Consider the following 21174-nt stretch of genomic DNA (forward strand, 5'->3'; position numbering starts at 1 on the left):
GCTGCATAATGTCATTTTCATTGAAGTGTGAGCTAGCTTGCTGTTATAAAGGTTCTTATCAATAAAGAAAAAGCCCTTGAGAACAAAAAAAAAAATAAAACAGAAAGAAAAGGAAGAAGAAAAAGCCAATGTGGCAAGAAAAACAAAAGAATAAAGGCTGGACACCAATAGCTTGGACCCTAGGACACATGCCTGTGGTGTTCTTGTACTAGGATATGCTTGGATAAGTAAATTCTGAGGGGTATTTCAAAACCCGGTCACTTAGATCAACTGATTTGGGATGACCAATTGAAAGTCCACAATAAAGAGCAACCTAGATATAGAACATTTAGTTATCCAAAGAGATGCTGGGCATCAATGATCCTAGGAAGAAGTAGTGAGCCATGTGTCTGTGGTGGAAGATGTTGATTAAAAATAAAGCCAAAGGCTACTACTACAACATTAGACACCAAGCCTTCAAAGAATAATAAGCTTGATAAGCAACATGAGAAAAGAAAAGTTAGCAAGGGAGCAAAGAAAGAATAAACCTTATAACAGCAAGTTTAGCAATCTTTTGAGGAAGAATGTATATTATGTAACAACAACAATAATTGAGTTATCATTGTCTGCATAAAAATTCCATAAGTCAAGTTCTGCTATATGCCTAATAAGGATATGTTTCTTTTCTTGTTCATTTCATTTTCTCTTAGTTTTGATGCTTGCTTTGGGACAAGCAAGAATTAAGTTTGGTGTTGTGATGACGGGTCATCATATACCCATTTTTCAAGCTAATTTCACTTGTTTTACTAATCTTTATGCACTTTCTTGCATCCTAAGTAAGTGATTTGGAATGAAAATGTATAGCTTCTTTAAATCAAGCAACCATCATTAAATCGATGCTAAATCATGAGGTTTAAGCAAGAATTAAGTGATTTTTAATGAATTATAAACCTTATGAGTTTAGAGATACTTTGAGTGGTTGTTTTGGTTTCTTGTAGATGAAGAAAGGAAGAAAAGAGGAAAAGCGTGGCTTAAAGAAAGCGTGGCCCAAGGGAAGGAGAAGTGTGCCGCATGGAAGGGAGGAAGCAAACATTGCCCTCCACAAGGGCACACTGCCCTCCAGGAGAGCAACATTATGAGCCAAACCTTGAAAGGCATCTCTGCCCTGCCCACAACAAGGGCGGAGCACAATTTGATGCTAAGAATTAAAGGGAGCAAAAACTCTGCCCTGCCCTCCTCAAGGGCAATATCGGGCTCATCAAAGGAATAAATTCAAGGAAGAAGCTCACCAATGCTTGCCACAAGGATCGAACACGGCACCATGAGGAAGCAAGGAACTAGGCCTTACTTTGGTGCCAAGAAAATTAAGGAAAAGAAGTATCGTGCGCATCAATCGAGTTTCAAACGCGGAGCTTCAACCTTGGCACATTGCCCTGCCCTCCACAAGGGCAGGGCAGCATTTTGGTGATGCACACACGGGCACAAGATTGGCGCACCAAGGAGTCTCGGCCAGCAAGCACACACGCACGGGCAGCAAAATCTGGCGCACCAAAAAACTCTGCCCTGCCCTCCACAAGGGCAGGGCAGCATCCTGCAAGTATCAACGCACCACGCACGCACGCACAAGGCCGCACGCATCATTTCCTGCCCTGCCCTCCGCAAGGGCAGGGCAGCCTCCTGGGAGCTACTTTCTTCATGGGCTGAAATTGGATTAAAAATCCAATTAAATTCATTTCTTCACCAAATCAAAAGCCCATCCAAATTCCAAAATCCAAGAATAGAAAGTGTATAAATAGGAGTTAGTTTGATGTAATTAGGACTTTGCTTGAACCTTTTACCTTTACTTTGAGCTTTCTTTTCACTTTTGAATTGAGAGTTTCTTTTGATTTTGAATTCTGAGAGCTAGGAGCTGAGATTTAAGGGAATTGGGAAGGAGAATTGATCTCTCTTCTTCCTCGTTCTTGCTTGAGCATTTTTACTTTTCTTGTTTGAGTCTTGGGTGTGAAGAATTGAGGAATTTCTGTCTCAATCTCCATTCAAGATCTCTTGAATTCCTCTTCTGCATAATTAAGTTCAATCACATTCCCTTTACTGCTTCTTCTTTAATTTCTTGTTAATTGCTTTGAGAATTTGGATCTGGGAAGGCAATTGAGATCTAGACTTTGCTATCTAGTCTCTGGAGTCCTGAGATCACATTTTCCTTTTTGGTTCTTCTGTGAACCCCTGCTGCAATTCAATTCCATTTCCTGTTTGAATTCTAGTTACTTCTAATTCAACTTCTGCTTTATTAATTGTTGCAATATAATTTCCCTTGCTTAAACTCTGAATTCCCAATCCTCAACTCCCTTTTTCATTCAAGTAATTTATATTTCTTGCACTTTAAGTTACTGCAATTTACATTTCTTGCACTTTAAGTTTCAGTCATTTAATTTCTTGCTCTTTAAGATTCAGCTCTTTTAATTTCAGTTCTCTTTAATTTCTGCAATTCACCCCTTCCCCTTTACATTTTCTGTCATTTACTTATTGTTGGATACAAAATCACTCAATCAATACTTGATTCGCTTGACTAAATCAACCACTGAACTAAAATTGCTCAATCCCTTAATCCCTGTGGGATCGACCTCACTCCCGTGAGTTTTATTACTTGATGCGACCCGGTACACTTGCCAGTGAGTTTTGTGTTGGATCGTTTTCCACACATCATTATTCGTCTACCATACACCACAGAATTAATGAACTTAACTAATAACCCCGACCCTACTAAGAACTCCTCAGTTCTTACCCCTTCTCTCTCCCTTCCCCCTTCAAATGGAAGCATGAGTACCCTTCCGTAGTTCGCTGACGATCATTTCCAAAAAAGATTCCGCCCTAGGTAGTCTTCTGAGTCTAGGATGAATCTCATTTTCTATTTATATGTATATACTGTGAGACCAGCCAATATCTGCACCCCATTTGTACGCGAACTTTAACCTAAATCTTGTGTACGAGACTCTTGTTATGTGGCTACTTGATGAGGTACTAGAGTGACATCATATGGCAATGACTAATCGTGCAGAGGAGTGATAGACGACCTTCCACCTTTTGATGACATTCCACCTGACTTGAGTTTTGAAGACTTAGAACGTACTTTCCCTCGCTTTAGTAGTTTAGAGGGACTAGGTGAGTATAGAGTCTAGACTAGCCTGGGTGCCAGCTTAGGGACTTCTTGAACAGGTCAGGGCCTGGGATGTTGTATGTATCTAGCTATATCTAAGGGTGTTCTAACTAATAGTCTATACTCTAATAAAGGCTAAATCACTGAATGTTGTCTACTACTTGTGATGTATTTATGTGTGGTTGTATATAACTGTTTTATCTGTTATTATTTGTGAATTGATTATAAATGATTCTATTTATTAATTCAAACGATTTCAAAAAAAAAAGTACCTCGCAAACTAACTACATTTTTAACAACGAATCATGCTCATATAATAAATAAAATTGGTAGCACTCAGTTTCCGGTGTGTCCTAGGTGTATTGAAAATTGGGTCGTTACAATTCGAATTACTTGGATGCTATCTATGATACTAAATCGAACAAAGGAGATTCAAAATTTAAAATGAGCTGGATTGCTACTAAGTGAGTATAAATTGAACCTTATTACTTCGATTTAGCATGGACCATATAAATCGAAATTTATAGATTCGATTTAGTAGGGGATGACATAAATCAAATTCTTTGAATTCAATTTCCTTTCGAATCACAATGTCAAGTAATTCGAATCCTATAGATTCGATTTACTACTTATTACCATAATTTGAATTCATTAAATTCGATTTATATAGAAATGTAAAAGGAGACAACTAGGTAACATCTTAAAGTTTATAACATTTTTGGCCAATATTTGTTTTGGTTTGAACAAGTTGGTTATATTATTTTGTTTTAAAAAATTTGGTTTATAATTATAAAAATTTTAATGTGTGTGAATTTAAAAATTATAAATTTTTTTATGTTTTTAGAAATTATAAATTTATTGAAATTATTGTGAAATTATATATATTGTTTAATATTTAATAGTTTATAAAAAAAAGGAAATTCCGCCAACCCGCCAGCCTTCCATTAGGCGGAACAGGGGAGAAATTCAAGACCGCCTTACTAGGTGGGGCGGGGCAGACTGATAAACCCAAATTTTGTGGTTTATCTTGTGTTTAATTTGGGGGATTTTATCACCTTTTCCCACATTTATTCAATGAAATAGCATGGTTTTGCAATTCTCCCTTGATTTGTGCTTAAATGTGAAAACATGCTTTTAGGCCTTAAAATAGCTAAATTCAATTCACTTTAATTCCATTCGATGTCTTGATGTATTTGTTGAGTGATTTCAGATTCATAGGGCAAGTATTGGATGGAAGAAGTGAGGAGAAAAGCATGCAAAGTGGGAGAATTCATGAAGAAATGAAAGAACCGTAAAGCTGTCAAGTCCGACCTCTTTGCACTCAATCGACAATAACTTGAACTACAGAGGTCCAAATGAGGCGGTTCTAGTTGCGTTGGAAAGCCAACATCCGAGGCTTCGAAATGATATAAAATTTGCCATATGTTGCTTCGCGTATAGGGGTGCGCACGTGCCATGTACGCGTGCGCACCGATGTTGCTTGTGGCCCACTAAAGTAAAATCGCCCCCAGCAATTTCTGAAGCACTTTGGGCCCAACCCAACTCATTTCTAATGCTATTTTATGCAGAATTCAAATGGGGAGCAATTGTTTGTAGCATTAGCATCATGTAGGTTAGTTTCTATAGAGAGAAGCTCCCTCTTCTCTCTAGAATTAGGTTAGGTTAATTCTTCTAGATTTAAGTCCAATTTTATGATTTCAGCTTGTTTTCTTTATGAATTCTTGCTTCTACTGTTTTACTCTCATGGGTTGTAGTATTAATTTTCCTTTTATGCTCTCTTTTATGCTCATGCACTCATTATGGATTTGGTTTACTTTTAATGAATTTTGATGTTGATGTTCTTTTAATTGTTGATTTGAGTTGTGAATTTACTTTTCTTGCAATTTGTAGTTGGTAGATTTTACTATTCTTGCACATTTACCATGCTTTCCTTTTATGCCTTCCAAGTGTTTGATGAAATGCTTGGTTGGGCTTTAGAGTAGAATTTCATGCTCTTGGCTTGGAGAGGTAACTTAGGAACTCTTGAGTTGCTAATATCCAAGTGATTGATGATTGAGAGCCATTGACTCTAGGTCACACTAGTTGAATTGGTGGAGAACTAGGACTTATGGACTTGATTTGACATAGCTCATTTGACTTTCCTTTATCATTTAGAGGATGACTTAATAGGGTTGATCCTTGCCAATTCTCATGTTGTGGTTAGTGATTAGGATAGAGATCCTTGACCACCAAACCTTGCCAAGACCTTTTTGTCATTTGATTTTCTTTACCATTTACTTTTCATGTCTCTTATTCCAATAACCCAAAAAATATACCTTCATAACCAATAATCAAGTACTTCATTGTAATTCCTTGTGAGACGACCCGAAGTCCAAATACTCCGGTTAATTCTTATTTGGGGTTTGTTCTTTGTGACAACCAAAATTTTTGCATGTGAGGATTCCTTGTTGGTGTAGAACTATACTTGCAATGAGAATTCATCCATTTGAGGAAAATTCTATATCAACAAGAGTTCACACATCAAAATGGCGCCGTTGCCAGGGACTTGCAATGGTGTTATGTTATTGGTTATTGTATATATGTGAATAGTGTGAATATCTTGCTTTTTTGCTTTATTTGCTAGTTGTAGAATTTTTATTTCTCTTGTTTTCTATTAGCTTTTGTTTTTATTTTATTTTCTCTTTCCATTATGAATTCTCACTTTGGCTATGAGTGTGATTACAACTATGTTGTAGGAAATGGGAGCCACAATGAGGAGATGTATCAAGGATGGGATAACCAAAGGTGGGAGGAGCCATATGCATATGATCAATCTTCATGGCAACAACCTCCACCAATGCACTATGAAGAAGAGCCATTCTATGATGCATACCAACCCAATAGCTATGGTGAATATCCTTGTGATTTTCAAGAACCACCACCATATGCCTATGAGTCATATCTTCAACATGAACCTCAACCACACTCACAAGCCTATTTTCACCAAACACCTCCATATGACCATGATCCTTACCCACCATACCAACCTCCTTTTGAACCATATGAGCCATACATGGAACCATAATTTCAAGATTACTACTCCCAAGAACCACCTCAATATACACCACCATACCCTTACCAAGAGGAACCACCTTCCTATTATGAACCCTTTCTCCAAGACAATGAGCCCTTCTATCCACCCCAATCTCCAATGGATGCCATCCTTGATGTTCTTGCTCAAGAACAAGAAGAGATGAAAAGGGATGTGTAAAATTTCATGGCCGCCTTAAATGCGGTAACAAATCAATTAGCCTCCCAATATTTGAGCACTCAAGGAACTCCCATGGCTACATGTGAAGAATCTAATGAAGAACATAGCATGAAGGAGAGATTGGAAATTTCGGTGGATAAGGAGGAATGTAATTTTATGTTAGAACAATTGGAGAAGCCTATGATCATCGTAGAGAAGGAAGAAGTGGTTGAAGACTTAGGAGATGCGGAACCTCCATGGGAACCTCGAGTTGAAGAAAATTCCTCCAAGAAGATTGAGTTTGATGTTACAGAGGACCGTTCACAACCTCTAAAACAATTATTGAATGAAGGCTTGGAAGGAATAGAGCAAGAGTTGAGTTCCCTTGGTGATGGAGATCATGCATCCAACCCTCTTGGTGAAGAATCTTTTGAATTTGAAGAACCTTCTCACAATGAATTTGAAAGTGATGTGAAGGTAGATTTCTCTCATCCCCCCAAATTATGACTTGAGTGATGGAGAAGAGTTGGATGAAGATTATGAGCAAAGGATTAAAATTAAAGAATTTTATGAAGAGGTGAAAGTTGACGAGGAAGAACACAAGGGTGTAGAGCTTATAAGGACATTGGAAATACCTCTCCCCAAGCCACCACCATCTATTCTTTCATTCAAGTGGGTAAATCCCTTATACATAAGCTTTATTATTCCCCTTGAATATGGTTTGATTGAAACAGATGGTCAACCTAGACATATGTGTGGAATTAAGCGTAAGAGGAGGATGTTTAGTGGTTGGCGTCATAAGTCTAGGCTCATTATGGTTGAAGCTTCAAGGAGCAAGAGTTGGACTAGTGCTCAATTAGATGGGTCTAGGAGGGTAGTTTGGTGCTTCCATGAGAATTCATCTCTCTTGCCACCCGGAGAAAATCACCATGATCGACTCAAGGATGGGTGTGAAAACAAAGTGTGGGATCCCGGATCGCACAAGGAAGATCAACTTTGGGAGCCCATGGTTTGTGAAGAACTCCATCAAGGCTTGGAGTTATTAACTTTAGATGATGAAGCACAATGGAAGTCCAAGCATTAGTGGATGTTCAAGGATGGATTCAAGCACAAGCCACCTTGATGATGAGCTCCCCATAAGTCCAAATTAAGGACAATAAACAAAAGTGCTAGGTGGGAGACACCCCACCATGGTAACATTTTTCCTTTTTTCTTTTTGTAAATATTACTAATAATTAGTTTAATTTTATGTTTTGTTTGGTTAGATATGTTTATTTGGGAGTTTAGTATGTTAAATAAGGTTTTATGTTTTGGTAGTTGTTTGGAGGTTTGGAATGCTTGGTTTGGTGCAAAAACATAGAAAAATTTTAAAAAACAGAGCACCATCTGATGTGCGGAAAATGGTCCGACACAAAACTCACCGGCAAGTGCACCGGGTCGCATCAAGTAATAAAACTCACGGGAGTGAGGTCGATCCCACATGGATTGAATGATTGAGCAATTTTAGCTTAGTGGTTGATTTAGTCAAGCAAACAAGAGTTGAGTTGTGTGATTTGTGATTGACAGAAGCTAAACTACATGAAATGTAAAGGGAGAGGGGTAATTGACAAGAATTTAAAGTGCAGAAAAATTAAAAGAGCTGAATCTTAAATTGCAAGTAATGTAAATTACAGAAACTTAAATTGCAAGAAATGTAAATACAGAAACTTAAAGTGCATGAAATCTAAATTGCTTGAATCTTAAATGGGTTACGGATGTGGGATTGCAGAGATTAAACAAGGAAAATAAAATGCAACAAACGAAAGAGTAGAAGATGAATTCAATTGAACCAGATCTCAAACAGGAATGAAAATAAGCTTGGTGTAGCAATTGAACAAGGAAATTAAAATTGAAAAACATAGATCTCAGGACTCAAGAGACTAGATAGCCAAGTCTAGATCTCACTGCCTTCCTAGATCCAAATTCAGAATTCAATTGCAAGAGGATTAAAGACCAAGCAGTGGAATAAAGGAATTCAAATATCAATTTCTCAATTGTGCAGTAACTCAAAATAGAGAGAGATCTCAAGGTGAAATTGAGACAGAATTTCCTCAATTCTCAACACTCAAGACTCAAGTAAAACTTTGCACAAAAGAAAACAAGAAAACCCAGAGGAAAAGAATTCAATTCTCCTCCCAGAAACTCTCTATCTCATTGACAACTACCAAAATGCAAAGTGAGCTCTCCTCCGTGAGCACTATGAAAATTCTAAAAGAAAAGCTCCCCGGAAAACTTAAATTCTAAGCTATTTATACACTCTCTTCTAATGATCTTCAAGCCTTGAATTGGGCCCTTGCTCTTGATGGAATTGGGTTGACAATAGCTTCTGTCGATTGCTCTTGGTGTTGGGAAAAAATCCATTTGCAACTTGGGCCTTGGGGATTTACGTTTGAGTCAACGTTTGAGGCAAACGTTGACTCAAACGTCTTCGTGAATCACTTATGCAGCTCGGCCACTTTTGCTGCCATCCACGTTTGAGCCAACGTTTGAGGTCAAACGTGAGCTCAAATGTGGCCCCTCCCATGCTTCTCTTTTAGCCAATGTTTGGCCCAACGTTTGAGGCAAACGTTGGCGCAAACGTTGGTCATCCAAGGCATCAATCAGGGATGCTTCTCCATGCTAAAATGGCGCCAACGTTTGACCTCAAGTTTGAGGCAAACGTTGGCGCAAACGTTGGCAAGCTCCTGGGTGAAAATTTGTAGCCAACGTTTGACCTCAAGTTTGAGGCAAACGTTGGCGCAAACGTTGGGTGCCTCCAGGGTGTGATTGTGCTCCCTCACGTTTGAGTTCAAGTTTGAGGCAAATTTTGGCTCAAACGTGAGTCCTTCCTCTTGCCTCTTGCTATCCCCTTTTCTTCAACCTTCTTCCAATCCTTTATCCACCTATCATCAATCAACAATTGCATCAAAGCTATGCTATAATCATGAGAGTTCTTCTTCTTATTGATATGTAAGCAATTATAGCACAAAAACTCATGAAAATGCATCAATTCAACCATGGTTGATTGAATCTAAGAAACATGAAATTCCACCCAAATGGCTTACTTGTGGCTCAAAAAGTGCATAAAACCCAATGAAAATCAAAGAAAAAGACTAGTAAAACTAGGATAAGATGACTTGTCATCACCATCCACGCCACTACAAGAAAAATACCCATTCAGGTACATTTGAAAAGTGTAGCCAAAAACAAAAAAAAGTGATGCCTTAGGAAAAGGCTACGTTTTTTAGGCTTCGAAGACACTTTTGTAGGGGATGCCTATACTAGTGTTGCCTATTCTCAAAGGCTACGCTTTTTTGTATCAAAGGCTACGCTTCTGACTTTTGAGAATCGGGTACGCTTTTTAAGTGATGCTGTTCAGGACCTAAGGCTACGCTTTTTAGCACTAATAGTTACCGTAATTCTGAAGAATAGGCTACAGCATCACTTTATAAATGTAGCAAACAGTATACCTATAGCTACTCTATATAAGTGTAGCCTTTTGTCCCTCATTTTTTTTTAAATTTCTGTTTATATATATATATATATATATATATATATATATATATATAAACAGAAATTTCTAACAATTTTTTTTATTTAAACTCTAATATTTGAGAATATAATTATATATATAATCCTGTATTTTTAATTAAATTAGTTAATTATTATAAAATAAAAATGAATACATATATAATAATACTATACAATAATCTTTAAATAATAAAAATTATACTGAAACAAAATATAATTATACAATGAAACAAAAATATTGGGATGATCATAATTTTGAGTATTCATACATCTCAAACTAGAATAAGTATACTCATATAATGCACTTAGAGTTTACTGCTAATAAACTAGGAAAAACCAAAATATTATATCATATAAATGTATCTTAACTTCTAATAAAAGATATCATCATCAACCATACATCTTTCAATTTCCATCTTTGTCACTAAACCATCATGATCAGCATCTCAATCTTCACTCGCATCTTCAGAATTATCCTGCATAATTATATAGAAAAATAATTATAATTTGAAAAAGTACAACAAGAAAAAAGTAATTAACATATTAATAACATATACAATATCCGAGCGGCATAGGATAATTGAAACTACTCTTCTTTTCATTTCACCAAAAACATAAAATAAGAAACAAAACCATACTATGTTTGAATAAATAATTAAATAAACCAAAGTCTTTTGCTTTAAAATAACAATCATATTCAGGGAATACTATAAATCACCATAAAGGACATAACTAAAAAACGGAGTAACACGACTTCATACTAAATGGGAACTAAAATCAGAAACTCAAGTGCATTGTGCAAGTGACAAGCAGCGCATAATAGCATGAAAAAACAAAACCAGAAAAATAAGAAAAACCAGAAAAATTACAACTTCCACCCTGATAACAATAATAATAAAATTACATAACGAAAAAACAAAACCAAAAAGCCCAAATCACAGCTTTCATCTTCTTCAATTTCAGTTCAAATTAAAAAATTTGGCATCCTCCTAAGTTATAACAAATAAAAATTTTAAACTTAACAGTAGATATTCAGAATCCTAATTAACAATTAACAATATATAAACAAATATTAGGGAATAAAAAAAAACTGGTCATACCATATTTATGTTTGGAAAAAAAAATGATCAAACAGTTGGATTAAAAAAATTTTAATTTGTAGAGTATCTATTTTCAAGCAATCTGATAACAGCCCAAAATTCAAATCCAAAGCATGAATCTCACGAGGAAAAAGGAAGAAGAATTCAAAGTAGAAAAAAACAACAAGTTTTGAAGTAATGCACAAATCAAATAGAGTCCATACTCTGGTTTTTTCTTCAGAACATCAACTATAACATAGTATAATTTCTCAAGTGATAAAATATTCTAAAGAGTTGAAGTCACAATTCAGAAACAACTAATTGAAGACAAACAGAATAATTAAATTATTATTATAATATATTAGTACTAATATTATGAAGAACAAGGTGACCCACAATAATCATCATTAACCTACCCCAGTTCGTGCACCTTAGTTAGAAGATTATAATTTTAATATCTTATACATGTGCATAAATTGTTTTACATACACTAGAATTAATACATTAATTATAATGATTAAATTTAAATTACAACACCTGGTTTTTTAGTTTTAGAAACTACTATTAATATTATTATCGTAAAATAAAAATGATCATATTTTACTTAAAATAATTATTTTAATTTAAAACTTCTTTATTTGCTCTACAGAAAGAGGATATAATTTCATATTCCAATAACAAGCACATGATAATTTTCTTTTTCCACTATCATCATAATATACATTGAAGCTGCTGGAACTATAGCTTCCACACCGACAGTTTTTTTTTTTTTGAATAAAAATTAATTAGGCGAATAGTGTTTTTCCTTTTGCATTGCTTGGTGTAAAAGTCACCACCAAAAGAAACCACACAAATTCATTAATTAATTAAATAATATGGAAAAACTTGAACTCATAATCATGTAATTCTGATATCACTAACATGAAATTCTGAAAGTAACTGATAGTGTTTGAGCTAAGAACAGAATTTGAACTCATGAAAAAGAATTCAAATATTTGACTGAAAGGAAAAGATTATGAAAAAGAAAATATTAGAAAACTGTATTGGATATTCATTGTTATCTATCACACAAGTATATAGAAGAGCTATTTATATATACTCCTCAAGTTAACAAAAATAACAAAAAGTAGTTTCTAATAATAGATAATTACTCTAACTATTATAACTAGTTTTTTTCACTCATACTTTAATTTCTTTACATTTTGGACATTGGTTCTAATTTAGTACTAGTTATTTTATATTGACATGTATGGAAAATAATGATAATGCAGGTTCAGAATCTTATAGAGAGATGCTTGCTATTTCATATGAGTCAAGATCAGTGCATAAAAGGCACTAGCTGAACATGCAGGAATCAAGCCACTTGTTACACTTACAGGTCCATATTATATAAACCTTATTATTATTATTAATGAGTTTTCAATTTCATCACTATGTATTTATTTAAACTTGTGCTCACGTCACATGCCTTTTGAAGGAAGCAACCAAACTAAGCTCTGCAAGTCAAACATGAACAGCATGAGCTTCAGCATCAATTTGCTTCTTCAATGAGCAAGTCCTCAAAATGCTCCAACAATCAAAGACCAACACTAAACCCACAGCTATGAATTATGATGAAAGCAGAGAAAACTTTCCAGAAAATACTTTGATTCAACTGGAAAACAAGAAGAAATAAGTACATAGTGCAGAGAATCATAGAATGCAGCACGTGCATATTTTCGCCATTTCAAAAATTAGAATGAAATGCAACAAATTAACTGACCAAATGGATGAGTAATCAAATCCCAAGTAAATCTATTATTAACTTGTGTACCAAACAAAATAAGCTTAATTTTCAAAATGAACTTTCCTCATAAATCATAGAAAAGAAAACCTCATTGGCGAAAAAGCTTCATTAAAGCCTAATATTCTGTAATTAGGCTGTTTAAATATGAACTCAATTATTTATTACAATGCAAATTCAAATAGTAATTTATTAATCAACAACCAACATTCAATCATTCTGGTCCTAAATGCTCACCGTTCACCTATTGAATATAGAAAAAAGTTAAATCATGAAATTACACACTGAAGCAAGCAATGAAACACATATAAATTTGAATAGCGAGTCCTAAAGAGATTTTGCACTTTCACTTCAAAGTTCAAACACAGAGAAACGTAATCGCAAAAGTGAAATAATATAAAGAGAAGCTCCATTGTTGAATCCAATCATAGGCTACAGAAAAAAGAAAAAGAGAATGCGCATAAGAGTTACCTGCTACAACGGATTACTTGCTGCGGTGACGTCAATGGAGTCAATGAGTGCAAATGTTATAGCTCATTCAGCTCACCTTTCTTCTTCGTCTTCTACTTCTCTACTCCTTGTCTTCTTTCATTCTTTACATTCTTCACACCAGTTCTGTTTCTGGCTAACCAAGAAACCGTTCAAACTGCAAGAACTCTGTTAGAAACAGGAAGCTAAAAACAGGAAGCTAAAAACAGAAAAACGGAAGCCAACTTATTCATTGAGAAATCACAGAAACAAAAGCTTATTAACGCTGCATTTGGATTCAGTCTCAGAAACAAAATACAGAGAAAATAGACAAGCTGTATATTAAATCACAGTTCACAAACCCTAAAATACCACACATCTTCATCAACAACAGCATGCATGTTATCAAATTACAGTTCACAAACCCATATTTTGAGAGATTAAAAGCCCCAAATTAAAACCCCTAAAATAGGAACCCTAAGCCACTGATCAATTTCAGAAGCAAATAGAAATCAATACATACCTATTCAATGATGTGAGCATAGCGAAGACGATGATGAGAAGCACGGAGATGACGATGGTGAGAGCGGCGCAGCAACGATGGTGAGGGCTGCACAGCGATGATGGTGAGGGCGGCACAGCTTCAATCAGTGCAAGCGATGGTGAAGAGGAGTGACGACGGTCAATGTGGATACGTGCAGGTGAGCCGTGAGTGGGAGGCGACGACTCTGAATGGCGAGAGTGAGAGGGTTTTACAATGATGAAGGTGAGTGTATGTAATTCATCCTATACAAAATTTGAAAGGAAAAAAAAATCAATACAAATCCATTTGAGCTACTAGTTTTACGTTTTTCAAACTGGTTCTTTTTTTTGGACTGGAAAACTGGTCCTTTAAGGATTAAGTTTAACCTTTTTTTTTTTCATCATTTGCAAATTCTTCTTTTTTAATACTTTTTTTTTTTACATACAATCCTTTTATATTATCTTATTTGTTATCGAATGTTTTTAATACCAAAAGTAGGTGGTATAGAAGAGAGATGTACAAAAAAATGTTGTATATATCATTCCTCGCTATATAATAATGTTGGTGATTGTTATAATATCTAAAATTTAGTGCTTAATTTATTAAAAATAAAAAATTAATATTTAATTTAAAATTATTAAAAAATGAATTTTAAATATTAAATATTTAATTTAAAAAATAAGTTTTATAAATTAGACTAAAATTAGAGACAAGATAATTGACCACGTGATGTCTTGCAAAGTATATTAAATATTACTGAAAGTAACTCATCAGTTTGCTTTCAGGAACAAAATGAAAAAATTTACTAAGTGTTAAGTTTTTTGCTCTAGATACATTAGGCATCACTTTTAAAATGCACCCAAAACTTAACAAATAGGCTACCCTTTAAAAGCGTCTCCTTTGATATGAAAAGTGAACCTATAGATATCAACCTACGGCTACGCTTTATAAGTGATTTCTATAATACCTAAGGCTACGCTTTTTAAATGATGCCGCATTTGTGTATCCTTTTCTCTTATAAAAAGGCAACACGGGAAAAAGCGTAGCCTATTCTATGAATAGGCTACACTTTTCAAATGTAGCCTAAAAAAAGTGTGGCTGAATGGGTATTTTTCTTGTAGTGCGCGCACACGCACTCCATGCGTACGCGTGACCCGAGTAATTTCAACCATCCACGCACATGCGTCATGCACGCGCACGCGTGGATTGAAAGTTTCACCCTTCCGTACATTTTCTCGAGAGTTGTGCCCACCTCGTGCCAACCTTGTGCCAGGACCCAAGCGTACGCGTCAAGCACGCGCACGCGTCGTTGTCCAAATAACCCACCCACGCGCACGCGTACCACACGCATATGCTTCACTACCGTTCCACCAATACACGCGCACGCACCACTGCATGCACGCGTGGATTGCCCTATTTCTTTCCTCCTTCTTTCTTCTCCTCTCTTCTTCCCTTCAATCATCATCCAACTTTACCAAACATCATCCATAACCATTTCTTTTAGTTAGCTAGTTACTTGTTTAATTAGTTTAAATGTTCATTTCATTTTCTAATTTTCATTATAAGTGTTGGATTATTAGTTTTGTTTGCCGTTTATTGCTACTAAGTATTAACTGATGCTATTTTAGCATAATTCTCTTTGATTGTCATTGTTGGATTCAATTGTTGAGGTTATATTTTGTCACTTGGTTTTGGGTTCTTAATGCTTAATGTTTGTGAACACCAAGTGAATGTTACATTGCCTTTAAGCTTCTTAACACTTTTGAAGTGCATGTTTTGGCCACCATGCATTTGTCATCCATTGCTAGGCAATTATATGTTATCATTGCATTTTTTTAGGTGATGCTTGTTTATGGTTTACCCTTATTCACATCACTTATTTCATGCATTGAGATTGTAGAATTGTGAAATTGGATCGAAAGCTTACCTAGTGACATATTTTTGAGCTTTGTAAAGCTTTGTGGACCATGCTTGCTATATGATTGATTTTCACTTCTATCTTCCTTTTCCTAAGTTCCATAGCATCCGTGTATTTCACCTCTATGTCACTTAGGTGTTGCAACAACTTCAATATGTGTCATTGATTATTGTGTAAGTTTCATATACCATTATGTTCATTAAGTTCACTTACACATCAATCAATGTCCATGCACTATCCGATTTCACAATTGCTTGATTTTTGCTTGAATGCTTTTATGCTTCTTCACTACTTGTTTGGTTACCTTAACCTACAAGTCTTTTAAAGTATCTCAAGCACACTAGGATGAGTGAAGTGCATGTTTTCCTTTGTGTAATTGTGACATAACATTTTGTACTAGTGTGTGTGTATTCTAAACCGCGCGCAATTTTAGGACCCACACGCCTATTTTTCATCAATGTCACATTAATTCATTCACTCAATTCTAGTAATTTACCTCATTCCAATAATCCATGCTTCCTTGCTTGTGCATTTACTTGACTTATTATCTCCTGCTTTCTATGTTCAGGATGAATCATCATAAGCAAAAAATGGAAGCGGGAGAAGAACACGCAGCATCGGTTGACCTACCAACTGAAGGTAACAACTAGGAAAGTCGCCATACCCTCTTGTTCATCTTTGGATGCACTGAGGATGGTGAAAACTTTTAAGTGTGGGGAGGTCGTCCGACCACTCGGCATTTTTGGGTGACAAGTTTCTAATTCCAACACTTTTGCATTTCATTTTTAGGTCTTTTAGGATTTTTGGTTGCATTGCATATGTATATAATAAGCTTAGTCAAAATCATGATATTTTCCAAGAATTTTATCTATAGGGCACCCCAATTGATTGAAAAAAAAATTTTTAGAACTTGCTTGAATTATACAATTGTGGATCATGTTTTTGAGCTAAGAACACAAGCATGTGAGATTTGAGCCTAATTGTGTGGTTACATCATATAGCCACTTATTTTCATTCTTGTGTGCATTATTCTCTTTCTATGATTGTAATCTTTGATTTGTTTAATTCTATATGTCTATTATTTTGTGTATACATGCACTTATATGATTGAGGCCATCGTTTCAATTAGCTCAATTACCCAAATAGCCTACCTTTTATCTTCCATTGTTAACCAATCTTGAGTCTATGCTTAACCCATTTATTCTTAATTTTAGCACATTACAAGCCTAAAGCGAAAAACAATAAATGTCCTTATTTGGATCTTTGATTAGCTTAGGCTAGTAAGAGTTCTTATCATTCAAGTTTGGGAGAGTTGGGAACATTGGTTGGGATGAAAGTGTATTTTTGTATTTTTGTCAATATTTTGGGAAATTGGGTACATACTCATGCATTGAATGTAAAATCATATGCATTGATACTTTTGTATATACTCTATTGCAAAAAGAAAAAAATAAATAATATAAAATAAAGAAAATATATATATATATATATCAAAAAAGAAAAAAATAGAAAAGAAAGAAAAAGAAAAGCAATAAAAAGGGGACAAAAATTTCCCAAAGCAAGGTTCGATAATAATCAATGCATATGTGTGGTGATCAAAAGGAAATGCATGAGTGTGTGAAAAAGTGAAGAATGGGTAGTTAGGTTAGCTTTGAATTGTATAGGTTGTCATAGGTTAGGTGGGAAGTTTAAGTTAATCAAAGATTCAAATTTCTAGCTCACTTGACCATATGCATCCTACCTTGACCCTAGCCCCATTACAACCTATGGAAAAGTCCTCATGATATTTGTATGCATGCATAAAGTAATTGTTGATTGTTAGATGAAAAACAAATCTTGGAAAGCATGATTAGGGGAGAATTGAGTGAATCAACCTTATACACTTGAGTGCCTAGAGCGGATACACATTCGGTGAGGGTTCGATCGCTCAATTATATGTCTCCACCCATGATCATCTTTTTTTGCAAGTTTGTAAAATCTTTCAATGATTCAATTCAATTGTGGGTTGATTTGATTGCTATTGCCTTAGCCCTTGTGCTTGCATATGTATTCTTAGAAATTGATTTATTTTGACTAAGTGGATGCATTCATGTAGATAGATTGCATATAGATAGGTTGCATGTAGTTAGTTTGCAGTGAATAAATGTTGATGTCCCTTTGCGTCTTTCTTGATTTTAGCATGAGGACATGCTTAGTTTAAGTGTGGGGAGATTTGATAAACCCCAATTTTGTGGTTTATCATGTGCTTAATTTGGGGAATTTTATCACCTTTTCCCACATTTATTCAATGAAATAGCATGGTTTTGCAATTCTCCCTTGATTTGTGATTAAATGTGAAAACATGCTTTTTAGGCCTTAAAATAGCTAAATTCAATTCACTTTAATTCCATTCGATGCCTTGATGTATTTGTTGAGTGATTTCAGATTCATAGGGCAAGTATTGGATGGAAGAAGTGAGGAGAAAAGCATGCAAAGTGGGAGAATTCATGAAGAAATGAAGGAACCGTAAAGCTGTCAAGTCCGACCTCTTCGCACTCAATCGACCATAACATGAACTACAAAGGTCCAAATGAGGCGGTTTCATTTGCGTTGGAAAGCTAACATCCGAGGCTTCGAAATGATATAAAATTTTCCATATGTTGCTTCACATATAGGGTCGCACACGTGCCATGTACGCGTGCATGCCGATGCTGCTTGTGGCCCACTAAAGTAAAATTTCCCCCAGCGATTTCTGAAGCACTTTGGGCCCAACCCAACTCATTTCTAATGCTATTTCATGCAGAATTTAAGCTTGGGCAAATAGGGAGCAATTGTTTGTAGCATTAGCATCATGTAGGTTAGTTTCTAGAGAGAGAAGCTCCCTCTTCTCTCTAGAATTTGGTTAGGTTAATTCTTCTAGATTTAGGTCTAATTTTATGATTTCATCTTGTTTTCTTTATGAATTCTTGCTTCTACTCTTTTACTCTCATGGGTTATAGTGTTAATTTTTCTTTTATGTTCTCTTTTATGCTCATGCACTCATGATGGATTTGGTTTACTTTTAATGAATTTTGATGTTGATGTTCTTTTAATTGTTGATTTGAGTTGTAAATTTACTTTTCTTGCAATTTGTAGTTGGTAGATTTTACTATTCTTGCACATTTACCATTCTTTCCTTTTATGCCTTCCAAGTCTTTGATGAAATGCTTGGTTGAGCTTTAGAGTATAATTTTATGCTCTTGGCTTGGAGAGATAACTTAGGAACTCTTGAGTTGCTAATGTCCAAGTGATTGATGATTGGGAGCCATTGACTCTAGGTCTCACTAACTGAATTGGTGGAGAACTAGGATTTATGGACTTGGATTGACATAGCTCATTTGACTTTACTTTATCATTTAGAGGATGACTTAATGGGGTTGATCCTTGCCAATTCTCATGTTGTGGTTAGTGATTAGGATAGAGATCCTTGACCACCAAACCTTGCCAAGACCTTTTTGTCATTTGATTTCCTTTACCATTTACTTTTCATGTCTCTTATTCCAAAAACCCCAAAAATATACCCTCATAACCAATAATTGAGTACTTCATTGTAATTCCTTGTGAGATGACCCGAAGTCCAAATACTCCGGTTAATTCTTATTTGGGGTTTGTTCTTTGTGACAACCAAAATTTTTGCATGTGAGGATTCCTTGTTGGTGTAGAACTCTACTTGCAACGAGAATTCATCCATTTGAGAAAATTTCTATATCAACGGCACAATTTTGATGATCGAACTTTTGTGTGGTTTAGAATTTCACAATTAAAATCTCGTTGCAAGTATAGTTTCTAAACCAACAACAGTCCTTTCATACAAAAATTTGGTTGTCACAAAGAACAAATCCCAAATAAGAATTAACTGGAGTATTTGGACTCCGGTTCGTCTCACAAGGAATTACAATGAAGTGCTCGATTATTGGTTATGAAGGTATATTTTTGGGGTTTTTGGAATAAGAGACATGAAAAGTAAATGGTAAAGGAAATCAAATGACAAAAAGGTCTTGGCAAGATTTGATGGTCAAGGATCTCTATCCTAATTACTAACCACAACATGAGAATTGGCAAGGATCAACCCCATTAAGTCATCCTCTAAATGATAAAGGAAAGTCAAATGAGCTATGTCAATCTAAGTCCATAAGTCCTAGTTCTCCACCAATTCAATTAGTGAGACCTAGAGTCAATGGCTCCCAATCATCAATCACTTGGACTTTAGCAACTCAAGAGTTCCTAAGTTACCTCTCCAAGCCAAGAGCATATAATTCAACTCTAAAGCCCAACCAAGCATTTCATCAAACACTTGGAAGGATTGGGCGTAAAGCGTCTGTAGGTGGCTTTTTAAGTTCGCCGTCAAATCCCAGGGCTCAACCCTGGACAGGCGGTGGAAACTACCAAGCTGGAGTACGGTAGGGGCAGAGGGAATTTCCGGTGGAGCTGTGAAATGCGTAGAGATCGGAAAGAACACCAACGGCGAAAGCACTCTGCTAGGCCGACACTGACACTGAGAGACGAAAGCTAGGAAAGCATGGTAAATGTGCAAGAATAGTAAAATGTACCAACTACAAATTGTAAGAAAAGTAAATTCACAACTCAAATCAACAATTAAAAGAACATCAACATCAAAATTCATTAAAAGTAAACCAAATCCATCATGAGTGCATGAGCATAAAAGAGAGCATAAAAGGAAAATTAACACTACAACCCATGAGAGTAAAAGGGTAGAAGCAAGAATTCATAAAGAAAACAAGATGAAATCATAAAATTGGACCTAAATCTAGAAGAATTAACCTAACCTAATTCTAGAGAGAAGAGGGAGCTTCTCTCTCTAGAAACTAACCTACATGATGCTAATGCTACAAACAATTGCTCTCCCTTTGCTCAAACTTGAATTCTGCATGAAATAGCATTATAAATGAGTTGGGTTGGGCCCAAAGTGCTTCAAAAATCACTGGGGCGATTTTACTTTAGTAGGCCACGAGCAGCATCGGCGTGCACGCGTACATGGCGCGTGCGCGCCCCTATACGCGAAGCAACATATAACAAATTTTATATCATTTCGAAGCCCCGGATGTTAGCTTTCCAACGCAACTGAAACCACCTCATTTGAATTTCTGTAGTTCAAGTTATGGTCGATTGAGTGCAAAGAGGTCGGACTTGACAGCTTTACGGTTCCTTCATTTCTTCATGAATTCTCCCACTTTGCATGCTTTTCTCTTCACTTCTTCCATCCAATACTTGCCCTATGAATCTGAAATCACTCAACAAATACATCAAGGCATCGAATGGAATTAAAGTGAATTGAATTTAGCTATTTTAAGGCCTAAAAAGCATGTTTTCACATTTAAGCACAAATCAAGGGAGAATTGTAAAACCATGCTATTTCATTGAATAAATGTGGGAAAAGGTGATAAAATATCCTAAATTAAGCACAAGATAAATCACAAAATTCGGGTTTATCACAGACCAACCCACTAGATGGT

The 21174-nt window shown here is 35.6% G+C and overlaps 1 long non-coding RNA gene across 1 annotated transcript; it reads right to left on the minus strand.

The window, feature by feature from the left end:
- Window positions 1–10154: 10154 nt before the first annotated feature.
- On the minus strand, window positions 10155–14095 carry LOC130961918 (uncharacterized). The gene is made up of 3 exons (XR_009079660.1): window positions 13765–14095; window positions 13245–13419; window positions 10155–10387 (listed from the first exon to the last, which is right to left on the minus strand). It is a non-coding gene; the product is annotated as an uncharacterized LOC130961918 (long non-coding RNA).
- Between the last annotated feature and the right edge of the window lie 7079 nt (window positions 14096–21174).

Source organism: Arachis stenosperma, chromosome 2 (genome assembly GCF_014773155.1).
Source record: "Arachis stenosperma cultivar V10309 chromosome 2, arast.V10309.gnm1.PFL2, whole genome shotgun sequence".
NCBI lineage: Eukaryota > Viridiplantae > Streptophyta > Magnoliopsida > Fabales > Fabaceae > Arachis > Arachis stenosperma.